We start from the raw sequence: 17,500 nt of genomic DNA on the forward strand, positions 1-17,500 counted from the left end.
GAATTCCTTTCCCCTTAATAAGCACAGCATTTTCTCAGCTGAATATATTGGACCTTAACCCTAGTTATTGGTTTGGTAGCCAGAAGAGAGGCAGGTAAGGCTAAATTTTGAGATGGGTAGTATTTGTTTCCTTGCAAAGCAGTCCTCGCACCTATGTCAAGCAAGGGACATTGAGAAGAAAGCAGTGACCTTTAGCGTGAAGTATTGGGCTACTTTTAAAGCACAAAGTTCGGAGGATCTGCAGAGTCAAGTTTTATGAGTGCGTTGACCCAGATAGTCCCAATTCCAATTTGGAGGTTCTCACTTTTTTCTCCATAAGAGTTAGCAGCCTATCCAGGGCTGAGAATTCAACCTTCTCAGAAGCTTTGTTACTGTTACAGTTAATTCCTAGGTTTATTGCTATCATTTTCTGTACTCCAGCTGCAGAAGATGAGTCCCTTTATATGCTACTAAAGAGGCCTTCTATGATACTTCTTTCCTGATGAATAATTACTCTCACCCTTCCCTGTCTTTTGTGAATGCCTCACCAGCCTTCCAAGAGGGCCTCTGATTCCATTGTCCTTATAACTAGCCCTCCCCTCAATTTCTCAAAATCTTGAGATACTGCACCCACCAGTGAATCCCCCAACACTTATCTCACCAGTGAAATTTTCAGCAATTGTACTGCTACAGCATGTGCTTTACCTATCTCCAGTGTTCCAGTTCCAAAATCTCATTTTATAGTTTCCTTATTTGAACCACTCCAGGCACCAACCATTTTAGTCTGACTTCCTAGAAAGACAAACTCTGTGTTGGGGATTTGCATTCAGAAACTTTACTGGAGATGCAGAGAATTTACTGCAGGATGAACACTTCTGGAGGAGTAACGGAAATTGGATCTTCCTTTAGAAGTACATTCTGTATTTGTTGTAAAAACTGTAAAGTCAATGGCAAAGGACAAGCCTATAGAAAAGGTAAGGAATTGGGAAGACTAATGCAATTTATCATCACCCAGTATCCAAGGTTGATAAATATAGTTCCTAAAAGAACAAGGTTTTCAAATGTACTTGGTTATGGAGGAGGAGAGTATGATATTTTGCCGGTTATGAACAATACATATCACACATTTGTGTGTTTCTCTACTCCATTTACTGAAAAGCTGTATGGTTTCTACTTTTAAATGGAGTCCAGAGCAGAAGACCCTCCAGCAGGTCCAAATTGCCTTGGTACCTAAGATTTACGATGTAGCAGATACCAATGATACTCAAAGTGTTGGCAGTAAATAAAAACTTATAGGGAGCATCTAGAAACCCCCAAAGGAGAATCATAATGCTAAGATTCTGGAGTAAATTCATGGTTTCCTTTGGTTATAAATGCCCTCCTTTTAGAAAGGCTTCTGACCTCTAGTATCCCTTTTTGAAGATTAACCAGGAAACACTGAGTGACTTGAGCTGTCCTTAGGAATGAGATTAGAAGATCAAAAAGTATGTAGTGGGGTCTTTTATTTTTAGGAGAGATTGACAGCCCATTTCTACTTGTGATAGAAAGGTGATTCATTTTTTAAAACGATTCACTAATGCTAAGTTATGAAGTTGTATGAGATGTAAATGCAGGTAGAAAGGTGGAGGTGGATGCTGAGTAACAGGAGGAACACTGGCTGTTCCTGGGCCTATTTCCAGTAAGATGCGTTTCTCACTCTCCCCTCAACAGGAAAGCTGACATCCACAGGTTTCATTTCCCAGAATTCTATGTTAGCTGGCTTCTCCTTAAGTTCAACCAATGGGCATCCTTGGCAAAATACTGACTGGTGAAAGGAAAAGAAAAGCCAGGGTTTTCTTCCTCCCTGTCTGCCTAAAATGTTGTCTCTGGCAGCAGCTTTCTCCCCCTCAGCAGCTTCTGCTTATACCAGACAGTCCCACTGATGAAGTATTTGAAGGTGAAACTGGCCGCTAGGCTCCCTTTGACCTTGTAGTAGTGGCTTCCTTCTGTTCCTGATCTGTGGATTGTCCTACCGTTTCACATTTGGCTTCTCAGCTCTGTCCTCACCTGTGTAATCACTTCACTCCATTACATTTTTTGTGTTATAATAATTGAGGTGGTTTCTACTTTCCTGGAGAGACTTCTGAGGGCTAAATAGCCATTGATAAAATATTTTGATACCCAGCAATGACGTTCACAGTGTAACAGGGAAGAGTTCTTGAACTGAGGGTAAATGTAAGAAAAACTGATTAAACATTACTTTACATCTTATAATTTCATTTTCTTGAAATAAAAATCATTCCTAACATTTTAGGCAGGGTACAAGATTTAGAAAGGTATCATTAAATGGTTATAGCTACAATGATTAAAGCAGAAATGTAAGATGAACATTAGAAAGAGATGACACAAAGTAAACAGCTTCCACCAGGACCATCATAATCATGGTTATGGTTATAGATAATAGAATGGTGTTGGATTATTTTTGGCCAACCAAAACCATCACTAATCCTTCATGTTATACCTGAATTAACATGACTGGTGGAATAAAACAATCTATATCTAAGTTAATAGAAAAGGCAGCTTAGGGAACATTAGGACTTGTTTTCTTGGTCACACCTGAAAAGTCTTAGGTTATGGTAGCAAAGTGTATTCTAGTCCCTTCTTATAGTATTTCTAATTATTCTTGCTTGTCTCACAGTCATTTAATGTTTATTGTCCAGTGTTTCAAATTCTTCAACACAGCCACTATCCTAGCAGATGTTTCAATAAATGATTCAAAGAAAAAAAAGTGAAATTATGTCTATTGGCACAAATTGAAAATCAGATTTTCCATAAATGAAATCCCACCTTCAAGAAGAATCATCAACAGAGGTGAAAGTCTGGACAATTCTTAATGATATCTTGCAAATTTGACTGAGTGAAGAAAAAAATAAGGATTGAGAATTTTAAAAGTTCCCACACTCCTGGGAAAACACTAATATTCTTTAACTATGGTAATAAGAAGCCATCAGAACTATTTTTAAGTTCATTCAATCAATAAATAACTTACTTTATTAAACACACTTTAAAAGCCGGCCGATCAACAATGTCCTTATTTTTGAAGTAGCCAATTAGGAACAAATCTAGCCCAATTAATATACCTCTGAGGACCAACCAAACAACAGTAGTCACACCCAAGTAACCATACTTTTACAGATGACACCAACCCATTCATGCTTTTGAACATCTGCCAATCCCTGAACTCCATGTTTCCCTAAAACCCTATATAAAATTAGTAGTTTGCTGAACTGGAAGGATTTTGCATAATTCCAGCATAACTCCCTTACAATAATGAGGAAAAAATTCAACTTTGCCTTTTTATATTGGATACTGAATGATGGTCTCATGATCCTTTGACATCCTTTAAATGTCCCTTTAATAAATGCAAAACTCTTTGGAGACTTTTTTCTTTAATACATTTCCCTAGATGACACAAAAAATAACAATTTAAATTAGCTTTGTTATTTAGAACTAACACAAACATTTAGCTTTCAAATAAAAAAAGTGGTATGGTGCTAAATATTTATTTTTTAAAGATCACTAAAATTTTTAAATTATAAAATCATTCATGTCAGCGTTTTGGGGTGAATATTCTGGTGTCCCAATCAAGCAAGATTTTATTCTGGCAAATTTCTTAAGTAATGGTTTTTATGCTTTTCAGTGGTTTTTAGCTTTCACATAGCTATAAGATTTTAAAATTCACTGTATTTAAACTAAACTAAAGCAGTTCACCCATTTCTTCCACCCCTCCCTCTTGCAACCATCAATATGTTCTCTGTATCTATGGCCTCATTTTTTTTTGTTTTGCTTTGTTTTTTGTTTTTTGCTTTTATTTAGATTCCACATATTTAAGTGAAATCATGTGGTATTTGTCTTTCTCTTATTTCACTTAGCATAATACCCTCAAGTTCCATCCATGTTGTCACAAATAGCAATATTTCATTCTTTTTTTAGCCAAGTAATATTCCATTATATATAAATACCACAATTTCTTTGTCCATTCATTTATCAATGGACACAGATTATATACATATCTTAGCTATTGCAAATAATGCTACAGTGAACATGGGGATGTATATAGCTTTTTCAGTTAGTATATTTTTTTCTTTTTTTTAAAGATTTTATTTATTTATTTGAGAGAGAAAGAGAATACAAGCAGTGGGGAGGGAGAAGCACAATCCCTTCTGAGCAGGGAGCCTGACATGGGGCTCAGTCCCAGGACCCTGGGATCAGGACCTGAGCCGAAGGCAGATGCTTAACCAACTGAGCCACCCAGGCACCCCAGTATTTTCATTTTCTTCATACACATACTCAGAAATGGAATTGTTGGGTCATATGGTAGTTCTACTTTTAATTTTTTGAGAAGCCTCCATGATTTTTTCCATTGTGGTTGTACCACTATCCGTTCCGACCAGTAGGGCACTAGTATTTGCTTTTTTCCACATTTTTGCCAACACGTGTTATTTCTAGTCTTTTTGATAAGAGTCATTCTCATAGGTGTGAGATGGTATCTCATTGTGGTTTTGATTTGCATTTCCCCAATGATTAAAAATGTAGAGCATCTTGGGTGGCACAGTCTGTTGAGCGACTGACTCTAGGTTTCAGCTCTGGTTGTGATCTCATGGTGTAGGATTGAGCCCCGTGTCTGAGCTCTGATGAGCACAGGACCTGCTTAAGACTTTCTCTTCCTCTGCCCCTCTGCCTCTAAAAGAAATAAATAAATCTTTAAAAAAAATGATGTAGAGCATCTTTTCATGTATCTGTAGGCCATCTGTATGTCTTCTTTGGAAAAATGTCTATTCAGATCTTCTGCCCATTTTTTAATCAGATTGTTCTTTGGGTTTTTTTTTTTTTGCTTTTGCTTTTGTTTTTGAGTTGTACATTTCTTTTTGTTTTATAATTGTAGCCAATTTGACGAAAGCATTACATTCTTCATTTTTTTAACATAACATAGGCCAAATAACTTGTTGACTAATATTTATTCTAAGCTGTATTGGTATTACATAAATAAAAAATAATAATGTCCTATGAAACCGCAATGTATATCATTATTATAATGAAGTACCCCATAAAGGAAGCACACTTTCTTGATTTTAGATAAAGATATAGGTCTGAAATATGTATATAATTTCGTATTTTGTTTCTTGATCAAGTACAAAGGAATTAAAGAGACAGTAACTCTTTTGGCCAAAGATCTTCCATTAACTGGAAGAACATTTGTACTATCCCAAACTTCTGCTGGTTTCAAGATCAGCAAAGCTTTTATGCTTCCCTGTTATTTTCTTCTTAAATTTGACTGGATTTTTTTTTCACATATTTGCACAAAAATACCTTATTCTTCTATTTTTCATGAGAGTCATGTAGTAAAATATACTTACCTCCCCACTGATTTCACAAAATGTCCAGATGGCTGAAATAGGGAGCAGTAGCCAGAGATGGAAAGAAGCAATGTCTGGGCAGCTGCTGAGGTCACAACTTATTGCAGCTCTTTCATTCCTAATGTGAGCAGAAAGTGATTTAGAGAGGTGAAGGGAGATGATAGCAGATGAGACCCTCAACAAATAACAGTATTTCTAAGTATCAATGGAATTAATTGTATCCCATTTGTGTGTAATTAGTAATCATAACGATATGAATAATTTTATTTTTGCTTTACTTTTTACTTTTTTAAACTTTTTAAATTTTGTTTAATTTTTACTTTAAATTCAGACTATATACTTGTCTTTTAACATTGCACACTATTTCAGAATTTTACTTATTTATTATTTTTATTGATTTGTTTGAATTACCTCCTACTCCTGAAGATGGAATTCCCTGCAATTTACCGAATGTATGGAAAAAAGATAAAAGACAATTCATAAAACATAAAGGGTAAAAGTGAGGGAAATCCCCCACCCATTTCAAAATATCCTGATTTAAGAAAAATATAGAAACTAAGTTCTATAATCTTTAAATGTTCTTTCTCCAGAGCAAAAAAAGAAAAACAAGGAAAATCTTTTTACCAGTACAAAGTGTTTTTTGTCCCTGAGTAGAAATAAATAAATACAAATTTTAAAATGAGGAGACAACACTCAATGTAATAAATTAGTGGCATGATAACAGTTTTTATGACAATGCAGAGACATTCCACAGAGGGCTGTTTTCTTTTATCAGCTGTGTGTGAAAACTTAAATAGTAATGTTAAGGCATAGTTCTATTAGAAAGGCAGTTCTAACAGAATAGAGATTGTGATGATGTGGTCCAGACATATAGCTTTGTGATGTTAAAATTGAGAGAATGTAAGTAATAGTTTAGAAGTCTCTTAGGCTTCCCTTTTCATAAATCATTTGTGTCGGCCATGCCTTAAACAATATTGATTTTTCTAATTACAAAATTAATACAGGGGACTTCCAATTCAATATTGTTGATTAAATGCTATTTCTTAAACTTTATTATCTTCCAAAAGTGTAAGGCAATAAAAATCTTTACAGCCTCAAGGAGGAGACCCAGGGAAAAGACAATAACAGATAAGAGAGGTCAACAAATTTTTAGAAAATGAAAATAAATGGAGGAGAGCTAACTGACCAAGAAGACCAGAGGAAGCTAAGACTATTGTGCCTATAGAAGGGAGAGTAAGGAGAAAGAAGCCAGTTTTCCCTAAAGGACACTGAAAGTACTTTAACAGAAGACAGGAGTCACAGGGCTTGTAACCAGAGATGGCTAGGAGTTTATGTAATAAGCAGCTGGGCATTTAGGTAAATCCTGACCACTCTCTGCAATCCAGCCTTCTCAAACATTAGCTTCTAACCCAGCCAAGCAGCCCACTCTGACCTCCCTCTCTCCGAAGACTCAGAACCAGAGAGTTTCAGGGCCACACACAGAAGTCTCAGAGGGTGAGGGGCTGATTTATAAACAAAGTAAGCAACTGATTGTTTAATCCAGCCTTTAAGGTTCTCCATGCAAAATTCAGGATCTTGCTATGACCACGCCAGAGCAGGGATTCTTGGAGTAGTGAGTTGCAAATTTGAACGTTGTTGCAGTGATTGGGAGAGCACTACTGGGATTTAATGGTTAAGAGTCTCAGATTCCAGACATCTTCTCATGTATGAAACTCCCTCACAGTGGAGAATTACCCCACAACCCTGAAGACTTTCTGATATCATAGTAGACAATCAAATAGGAAAAAGAAAAAATGTTTAAACCTGTGTGAATCTAGGGCCTAATTACATTTTCCACAAAAACAACACTATTTTTACATATAAACACAATGTATTTTGACATAACCTTAAAAAAGACAATTTTTCAGGGATGCAATTATAAATTGAAGCTAGGTGGAATATTGTTTGGTTTGGACTTTAGCCAAGAGTTTTTAATCATTTCATAAGATCACATCACCAAGACCAATGCTGCTCATGATATTGACGATGTCAGTACTACTCACCAACACAACTGTATCAGTTTGTATTCACAGCTATCACCTTTAGAGATTCTACAAGTAAGTGCAAGCATATAATTACCTCATTATGTCCACAGTAAATGTAGAGTAGCCATATCTGATGGTTTACACATTGAAATGCATATAATTTTATTATTAAATATTTTTTGCTATTTCCTTTTTACATTATAGTTATGACATTACACTGTTTTTAGTGAAGTTATATGTATTGATAGGGTAGGTTGTACTACTATGCTTTTTATTTCAGGGTAGTAAATGGAGATTTATAAAATATTTGCTTTAAAAAAAGTGCTCATTGCTTCTAATAGGATTGAGAGCCATTGCCCTAGGATAAACTCATTAGTTGAAAATTCTTTCCCCAAATATAGTGTCCAATCAGGATTTCAGTATTTTATACTTAAATGGACTGTCAGTCAACTGTTATCAGATGTTTGAAGAAAGTAGTATACAGTGGCTAATTGAACATAATAAGAGAAAAAAAAAAAAGAAGAGAAAGCCTCCAGCATAAAAAAGACCAAAAAAATGAAACAAATAAGAAAAGAAAAAAATAAAACAAGACAAAGAAAACAAGATAATATTTTAAAAGGGTTTGTGTGTATGCACTTGTGTGTGTGTGTTTGTACATACAGCAGCAGTTAAATTGTGTGGTCTGGAGGCCCCAGGGAGTCCCACGGCCTTTTTAGGAGTCTGCAAGGTCAGAGTCATTTTCATAATTATAGTAAACCATTATTTTCCTTATTCACTTTCATACTCTTTTTCAGAGGTTACATAATATGAGATATCACAACACAAATATAGAAGCAGTTATGAGAATCCAACTATCTTATAATAAACCAGAAAGTAATTTGCAAATATGTGTATATATATATATATATAGCTACCCTTCTCAGTACATTATTTTTATTTTAGAAAATATAGCTATGCTTTATAAATAATACTGGTGTTAACATTGGCTTATTAGTGATGTTTTTAAATAAATTAATATTTTAATTATTGTTCAGCTTTAATTTCTAATACATTAAATATTAAAGTGTAACCTACCGAAATAAAAGCTCCTTGGGGTCCTCAGTATTTTTTAATAATGAAAAGGGTTCCTGAGGCCAAAAAGTTTAGGGACCATTGATATACACCATATAAAGCATACATCACAGATACTTGTGTATATATACCTCACACATATATGTGAATATATATAATATATACATGCATATCCATTTAATATCAAAACACAAGATCATGCAATCATGAAATAATAAACTGTTATAGAGAAACAACCAAAGAAAACTTGTATATTCCTTGTATTTTCAAGATAGAGTAGCTAAAATTTTAAAAATAAGTTAGAGTTGGAAAATGTAATTGAGTAAACCATTCAGAATGAATAGCAAAAGACAAAATGATGGAAATATGAGAAGAGAGATAAGAAAATTAGAGAATAGATTTAGAAGTTCCAGTATCCAGTAGAAAAATTCAGAAAGCAATAAATAAATAAATAAATAAATAAATAAATAAATGGAACAATAATTCAGAGAAACAATATATAAAATTCACAGAACTAAAAGATAATATTAAGTCCCAAATATAATAAATGAAAAAAGATCACTAATATGCATCATTATGCAATTTCATAAAACTGAGGGTAAAAAGAAGATCCTAAACTTGGCAAGAAAAATAATTGAAAAATCAGAAATAAAAATGGCAACATTGAAACTAAAAGAAAATGGAGCGATTCTGTAACATTTTGAGTAAAGAATACTTCATGCAGGAATTCTATATTCAAACTGTCAATTAAGTTTTACATAAAATAATGACATTTTGAGGGCATCTGGGTGGCTCAGTCAGTTAAGCGTCCAACTCTTGTTTTCAGCTCAGATTTCAGCTTAATCTCAGGGTGGTGAGATTAAGCTCCAGGTTGGGCTTTGCACTTGACACAGGGTCTGCTTGGGATTCTGTCCCTCTCCCTCTGTCCCTCTCCTCCCTCCCACTCACTCTTTCTTAAAGAAAAAAAAGAAAGAAAAAAGAAAGAAAGAAAGAAAGAAAGAAAGAAAGAAAGAAAGAAAGAAAGAAAGAAAGAAAAAGAAAGGAAAGAGAGAGAGAGAAAGAAATGAAAGAAAGAAAGAAAGAAAGAAAGAAAGAAAGAAAGAAAGAAAGAAGAAAGAAAGAGAGAAAGAGAGAAAGAAAAAGAAAAAGAAAAAAGAAAGAAGAAAGAAAGAAAGAAAGACATTTTGCACAGGCAATATTACCAAATTTTCACCTCCCATACACATTTCCAAGAAGGATTCTAGAAGAACGGGTAGAAAACCAAGAGCCTTAAGATAATGCATTCAGAAAATAAGGGAAGCACCACTGGAGTGTCACACTGAATTCTTAAGGTTTGCAACAGGCATGGATGGAGAACACCTGGATAGAGAGAAGCTAGGGCATGGAATTCCAGAAAGGTGTCTCAGGAAGAAATAATTGAACCTGTGGACTTCCAGTCATTGAGTACAAAATTGTACTTGAGAGGATATTTAAGAATGTGAGGAGAAAATTGTCCTATATAGAAAGCTAATCACATTTAGCAATGAGGGAATCATTCCCCAAAAAATGAAAGGTTGAAAAGAAAGGAAAAGTAATCATAATACACTACTCTTGACTTATTTGGCCAATAAATCAACAAAAAAGGAATTGTGCCCTTTCACAACATTGTGTCAAAGTCTTGTGAAATTTCTGAATAATAGAAATGCAGACAAGGTCTAAAGATAGTTGTAAGAACAGTTAACCTAAGTGCCTAGAGACTTAGATTTAAACATGCACCAATCTATGTGTATGAATTTCAGACCATTTTAAGTGAAAGTAGAAAGGTATAATTTCATATTTATGAAATTAAAATAAAATTTCACATACTCTTTTATAGTATAATGATGATACTTCATACTTTTAATCAGACAATCTGAAGCACTCTATAAACATTAGCAAATTAAGTCTCACAATACCCCATGCAGTAGTTAAGAATAATCATTCATTATATACTCAATAGTTAAATTGAGACATCAAGAGATGAAGTAATTTATCTCAAGATCATACATTCTTTGAGTTCTAGAGAAAAGAGTCGCCTCCAACTTTCCATATCTTTTGCTATAATGCTCAATCTTCTCTTGCTTATTGTATCACTATAGAAAATATGCCGTGTTCTCTATTTATTGTCATTACCTAACTTGCAGGATTACCTGGCCACCTTGTTGGCTCATATAGTCTCCATATTTCACCTTTGGAGGATGTAAGATAAACCCACTCTTTATCAAATCCCCCTTTTGGGTAATTCCCAATGCATTTCTCAACAAAAGTTTTCCAGTATAAGCATATTACCAGAATAACACCTTTGTTTAATAATTCATTCATTCAGTATTAATTAACCAAATATTTATTAAGTGGTTTTATATGACAAGTGCTACAGATGTTATTCTTGCCATCACAGATTTTAGTGTCTACCAGGAAAGACAGAAAAGTTTTAAAAAAAGCAATTATTGTGAAGTCAGCCAAAGACTACTAACAGAAGAAGTGGGTAGAAACAAGGCTGTAGAAGTAGAGCTAACATCATGTTATGCCACGTTAAGGAATTTAGATTTTTCTAAAAAACAGTGGGAATCTCTGCAAGAAATCATGTTTTGATGTGAAATACCACTCTGGCTTTTGTGTAGAGTGGGTGAGAAAAGAGCAAGACTGGAGGCAGGAAGACCAACTAGGAATCTCAACTGTGGTCCAAAGTAGAGATAACGGCAGTGTTTACTGGTGTGGAGAAAAGAGAAGTGACAGTGGGAAAAAGACCTGTATTTAACAGATATGAAGAAATGAAATCAGAGTAATTTTGACTTTACATGGGAATAAATGAAAAAGAGAGAGACAGAGAGAGAAAGCACAGAAGATTCCCAACTGTCACAGAATAAGAGACTATAGAAGAAAACAGAAGCTTCTACATTTGACTGTAAAACAGAAGTTAGTTTTGTGGAGTTCAGAAAATAAGATGAAACTGAAATGCCAGACAAAAACATAGAAGATAGAAGGGAGGAATATTGGAGTTAAAACATTTGAGTATTTTACATTATTGGGGAATAGAGTAGAGAGAAAATAAATAATTGTAGACTTCAAACGTCAAAAATTTTGAAAAGAATCATTAAATAATATAAATATAATGATTACATTTCAAGCCACAGTTTATATATGTGGAGTCAAATTTGTAGATTTTTTTTTTACACTCTCACCAAGAAAAAGAGGCTATATATTCCTTTCAGGCATACATAGAACATTCACAAAAATTGATCATCTGCTATGTAAATTCAACAAAATACTCAACACAATAAATTCAAAGAGATAGCATAGTAAACCCAAAGTTGAAGAAAGAAAATCATAAAGACTCAGATCAAAAATTCATAAAATGAAAAGTAAACATCTAAGTAACCAAAAATCAATGGAGTTGATCATCAAAACTAAAAGGTATTTCTCTGAAGATACTAATATAGTACTGAAAAACCTCTAAGACTGTTACAGAAAACCAGACCAATGTTAACGATAATTATATGTTTTCTATCTTTTGTTTTATTTTATTATTTTATTTTATTTTATTTTATTTTATTTTATTTTATTTTATTTTAGAAAGAGAGTACAAGCAGGGAGAGCTATAGAGGGAGAGGGAGAAACAGGCTCCCCACTGAGCAGAGGCTAGATCCCAGGACCCCAGAATCATGAGCCAAAAGCAGACGCTTAACCAACTGAGCCACCCAGGTGCCCCTCATTTGCTTTATTTTAGAAAAGGTGACGGTCATTGTAATTCTTCTGTGATATGACTTTGAAGTTATACCTCAGGCCAGCTTAAGGGAAGAGTCTCTCTAGTGTTTATATTCTTTTTTTATTAAAGATTTTTATTTATTTATTTGACAGAGACAGAGATAGCAAGAGCAAGAACACAAGCAGCGGGAGTGGGAGAGGGAGAAGCAGCCTCCCCCCCACTCCCCCTGGAGGGAGCCCGATGTGGGACTCGATCCCAGGACCCTGGGATCATGACCTGAGCCGAAGGCAGATGCTTAATGACTGAGCCACCCAGGCACCCTAGTGTTTATATTCTTTTCATAGGAAACAATATTAGCTCATCTTGATCCAGAACCCAAGGTCCAAAGGATACAGAAAAATATTAAATCTATAAGGTAGAAATACAGAAGTATATTCTGCCATTCACTGAGTCACCAGGGAAAAGTAAATTTCCATAAAAAAACAAAATTCTGTCTCTCTGACACAAAGGGTTAACAAACTTTAGCAGTATCCTGCACCATAAAGACATGACAAAACATACCAATGTTGTGATTGCATTACTCTTTCTTAAGAAAGTTCAATTCCTTCTCTTCTCATAAAACAAAAAGCATAGAGGCAAGAGTATGATTGTTCATTTGCTCACACATTCTTTGCTTTAGATTCCCTCCCCTTTTCCACGATTATAGGCAAAAATATTTAGTACTTCTATACTACATCTTTATTTCTTATTTTTTATCTTCTATACTACATCTTTATTTCTTATTTTTTATCTTCCCAATTCCTATTCCTCCATTTCTAAGAATTTATAACACAGAGGTAAGAAGGAATAATGAAACCCAAAGGGCATGAGCAAGGCGATATTAGGGCAAGGGTCAGCAACTTTTCCTGAAAAAGACAGTTTGTAAATATTTTAGATTCTGTGTGCTATATAGTCTTCATTGGGACTACTCAACTCTGCCATTGTTGTACAAAAGCACACTTGGACAATAGGTAAACAAATGGGTGTGACTGTGTTAAAAAATTATTTACAAAGCAGATGATGGGAAAGATTTAGCCCGTAGACCCTAGTCTGCAGGTCTGTTTTAGAGGAGCCAGAAAGTGCTGTGGTTTTCAGAAACAAACAAACAAAAAGTATCTTCTTACTCTAAATATCTGAGGTCCATTTTTTTTAAACCAAAGACAAAAGCTTTATTCCAAAATAGTGGAGAATATTTGGATTGCTAATATCCCAGTAAGGTACTGTGACTAATAATCAAGCCTTTTCTGAAAGAAGACTGACATGTTTGAGAAGAGGATAAATGTCAGAGAAATGTATCCCCAAAAGTTGGGGGAAGGGACTCATAAATGTTGGAATGGCATTCAAACAGGGGAGACTCAGGAGAAAAGAGGTCAGCTTAGTGCACAGTTTGGTCAGAACTCGGGACACAGCAAAATGATGCAAGGTTGGATAAAGGCTCTAATCCAAATAAATCTAAGGGCCAATTTATAATTGAAGACTCCTCCTTTTCAGCTTGCTCCCACAAGTATCCCCTTCTTCAGATCTTTAACCCAGCTGAGACATCCAGCCCAGTGGATTTGATTTTTCCCTGTGTCACGCTCTTCCTTGCTCTGCCTGTTTGAGTAGCGTGGCCTAACATAATGATCATTCTTCTGCACGTAACTTTCTTTCCCTTGCCCCTTTCTCCTTCCATGTGTTTAACTGGCCCAACCACAATCTGAGTTAAATTTAACTCATTCTTTGCCTTCATCCAAGTTTCTAATTCTGGCAAGTCCTACTTTAAATTTATGACTGCAAACCTCAAATGAGTTCTTCATGCTATCTAGTAACCCTTCTATATTCTGCACTCAGTTCACTCTTCATTCTCTGAGATGCCCTTTTCTTTGCATCCCAACTTCTGACAGCCTGTGGTCCACAAACTTAGTGACTTAAATCAACTTAAAGTTATCATCTCACTGTTTTGTAATTAAAAGTTCAGGTGTACTTTGGCTGTATGCTGTAGTTCAGGATCTCACCAGACTGATATTAGGGTATTAGCCAGGGCTACAGCTCTCTCCCGAGGCTGGGGGCATCTGCTAAACTTGCTGGATGGTGACAGAATTCATTTCTGCAATTGTAGGATGGAGGTCCCCATTTTAGTGCCAATTGTTGGCCAGGGACCACTCTCAGCTCCTAGAGACCACCCACAGTTCATTGCCAAGTGCCCCATAGGGCAGTTCACAAAATGGATATTTGCTTTCTTTGAGGTCAGCCAGGTATAACCCTCTGATTTTCTTTTCTAAGACAAAATGGTATGTTTTTTGGTTTTTTTGTTTGTTTTGTTTTTTTACAAGGCTAACCTCATTAGGTCAGGTCCACTCAGGATAATCTCTCTTTTTGTCATATAACAATAAACAATATAATCACAGGAGTGGTATTTCTTCATATCATAATTTCCACCCATGCTCAAAGGGGAGCATATTATATGAGTAATGGTCATTGGGAATCATCTTAGAATTCTGTCTACCATACTCCTGTGTTATTTCCGTTCTCTCCTGTGTCATCTGTTTTATTCCTCCAATGAACTAAATCCTCCTATCCATGTATAACCAATCTATAATGTAGCCATCTATAAATAAAACCTCTCTTCTAACTCACATTCTCTTCTAACCATAACCCCATTTCTCCATTGCCCTTTGGAGCAGAATGTCTAATTTCAGTTATCTCAACTTGCTCACCTACCATTCTCCCTAGAACGTACTTAAGTTAAACTATTCTTCCTACCACTCTCATCAAAGGCATTAATAAAATCCTTTTGCCAAATGTGCTGATCAATTTTTAGTTTCCATTTTACGTGAACTTTCATTGCATTTGTCATAGCCGATCGCTTCCTCCTTATTGAAACACTTTCATCTCTTGAGTTTCTGGACACCATTTGATCCTATTTTTTTTCATTGATGGTTTCTTCAGTATCCTTTGTGAATCTTACCTTCTTATTCAGACCTCTAAATATTGTATTGGTTATATATTGCTATGATAAGGCTCATAAAATACCACCCTAAAATTCAGTGTCAGTCAGCTATAAACACCTACACTTCACTTGTCTGTGAGGTTCAACTGATCTATACTGCACCCAGCTAGGCTCACTCATGTACCTTGGGCTGACCCTGTATTTCCCATCTTCCTGCTGGGACAAGAGGCATCTGGGCGTATCTTCTCATGGGAGGGTAGAATGTAATAGCAGAGCAGAAATGTACAAGTACTTTCTCAAGCTTCTGCTCCTATCACAACTGCCAGTATCCCATGGGTCAAAGAAAGTTTTAGGCCCAGAGTAAGGAAGCCCAATTACATGGCAAAGAGCATGGGTAAAGGGAAGGGAACAGATGTGGAGCCTTTAATGCAATCAATCAGCCACACCAGCTCTCATCTTCAGACCTCTTTTCTTGTTTGTCTATGCTAAGCACTTAGATGATCATATCATTTTGCATTACTTTACATATCACCCCTATTGGTGACTTCCAAATACAGATTCATATCTCCATCCCTGAGCTCTACCCTGAACTCCATACTAATTTATTTAGCATTTATTTGCACCTCAACTCCACTTGGATGTCTAAAAAATATCTCATACATAACATGCCCCAAACCAAGCATTTGATTTTTTTTTTTTACTTAAGCCTGCCCCTACTTCATCATTTTCTGTCTCTATACATGACATCATCTTTAACTCACTCAAGCCAAAAACATTGAAGTCATTATTGACTTCTCCCTCTTATACATTTACAAACAATCTATCAACAAATCCTCTGACTCCGCTTTAAAATCTCTTCTCTATCCAATCATTTCTCGCCAGCTCCTTTGATACCACCTAAACTGAGACACCTTCCTCTCTCATCTAAATGACCATCATTCCTATCCAAGAGGATTTCCTGTTTTTGCCCTGCTACAGGCTTTTCTATTTATCACCCAGTATGATATTTCTAAACATCATAAATAATGTGTATCATTTAACTAACTCTCCTGCATAAAATCATCAAATAGTTCCCTTTCATTCACATATAGACTATAGGACAAAGTCCATCAATGACACCTAGACTAAATGATATAAATCCCTATGTGAGCTTGCCTTGGTATAACTCTCCAACATTGTCTGAGCTTTCTTTCTCTTACTAATTCCATTTTACCTACAGTGACATATTCACTGCTTTTCTAAACCAATAAAAATAATCCCACCTTACAGTCTTTGTGGTTCTGCCAAGAATATTCTTCCCTGAGATACATACAAGACCTCTTTCTGACGTTCACTGAGGTAGAGAGATACCCTTGGCCATACCGTCTAAACTAGAAGCCACATTGTTTTCTATGCTTTTATTCGGCTCCATATTTTTCTATACTACTACTACTACTTAATATCATGCTATTTATTTGTGTTCAGTGTCTATATTCCACAACAAAATAAGGTCTCATGATAGCAGCCACTTCATCAATTTTATTCAGTGCTATATCCCCTATGAATGGAACAGTGCATGATACATGGGAGTACTCAAAAATATTTATTGAATGTTGAATGCTAAATAATTTAGATAACATTGAACAAATAATCCTTTTCATCTTCAGGATATCTCTACAACCGTCTTTACCCCCTTATTCATACTATTGATCCTGTTGGCTGTAACAGTAGTATGTAAGCATTTAGAGATTAATTATAATTAATATAATTAAGGGATAAAATTCTTACAAGCATTTTACTAAAAATATGTTTTATATATTTCTTAGCATATGTGTACAAGAATGTTTCCTCAGAAGTGAAATTGCTGGGTTTTAGAATATTTACATGCTCAGCTTTAGAATAATGCCAGATTGCTTTCCAAGTGCTCAACAAAGGAGTAGATAAAGTTTATTCATACACAGGAATATAATACAAGGGGAAAGTAAATGCACTAAACTGATATGCAGCAATGTAAATGAGTCTTAGGGACATTATGTTAGATGATAAAAGGCAAGCCCCCAAAGACTGTTTACTTAATTATGTTATGTTTATATAGTTAAGCAAAACTAAATAATATATTTTAATGGTACATACATGTGCTAAAGGAAAATACAAAACTCAGCATAGTGTTTAACTGGCTGGGGATGGGATCCAAATGGAACATTTATAACTTCAAAGGTATCTGTCATGTTTTAGCTCTTAAGCTGTATGGTGGATTTATGAATATTCATTTTATTTTACGTTTCATAACATATATATGCTACACATATTATTTTGTGTAAATAAAATATAGTATACTATTTTAAGTATATAATTGTTG

Source organism: Callorhinus ursinus, unplaced genomic scaffold, assembly GCF_003265705.2.
Source record: "Callorhinus ursinus isolate GAN/ISIS: 27379988/994484 unplaced genomic scaffold, GSC_fseal_2.0 scaffold27, whole genome shotgun sequence".
Classification (NCBI taxonomy): domain Eukaryota; kingdom Metazoa; phylum Chordata; class Mammalia; order Carnivora; family Otariidae; genus Callorhinus; species Callorhinus ursinus.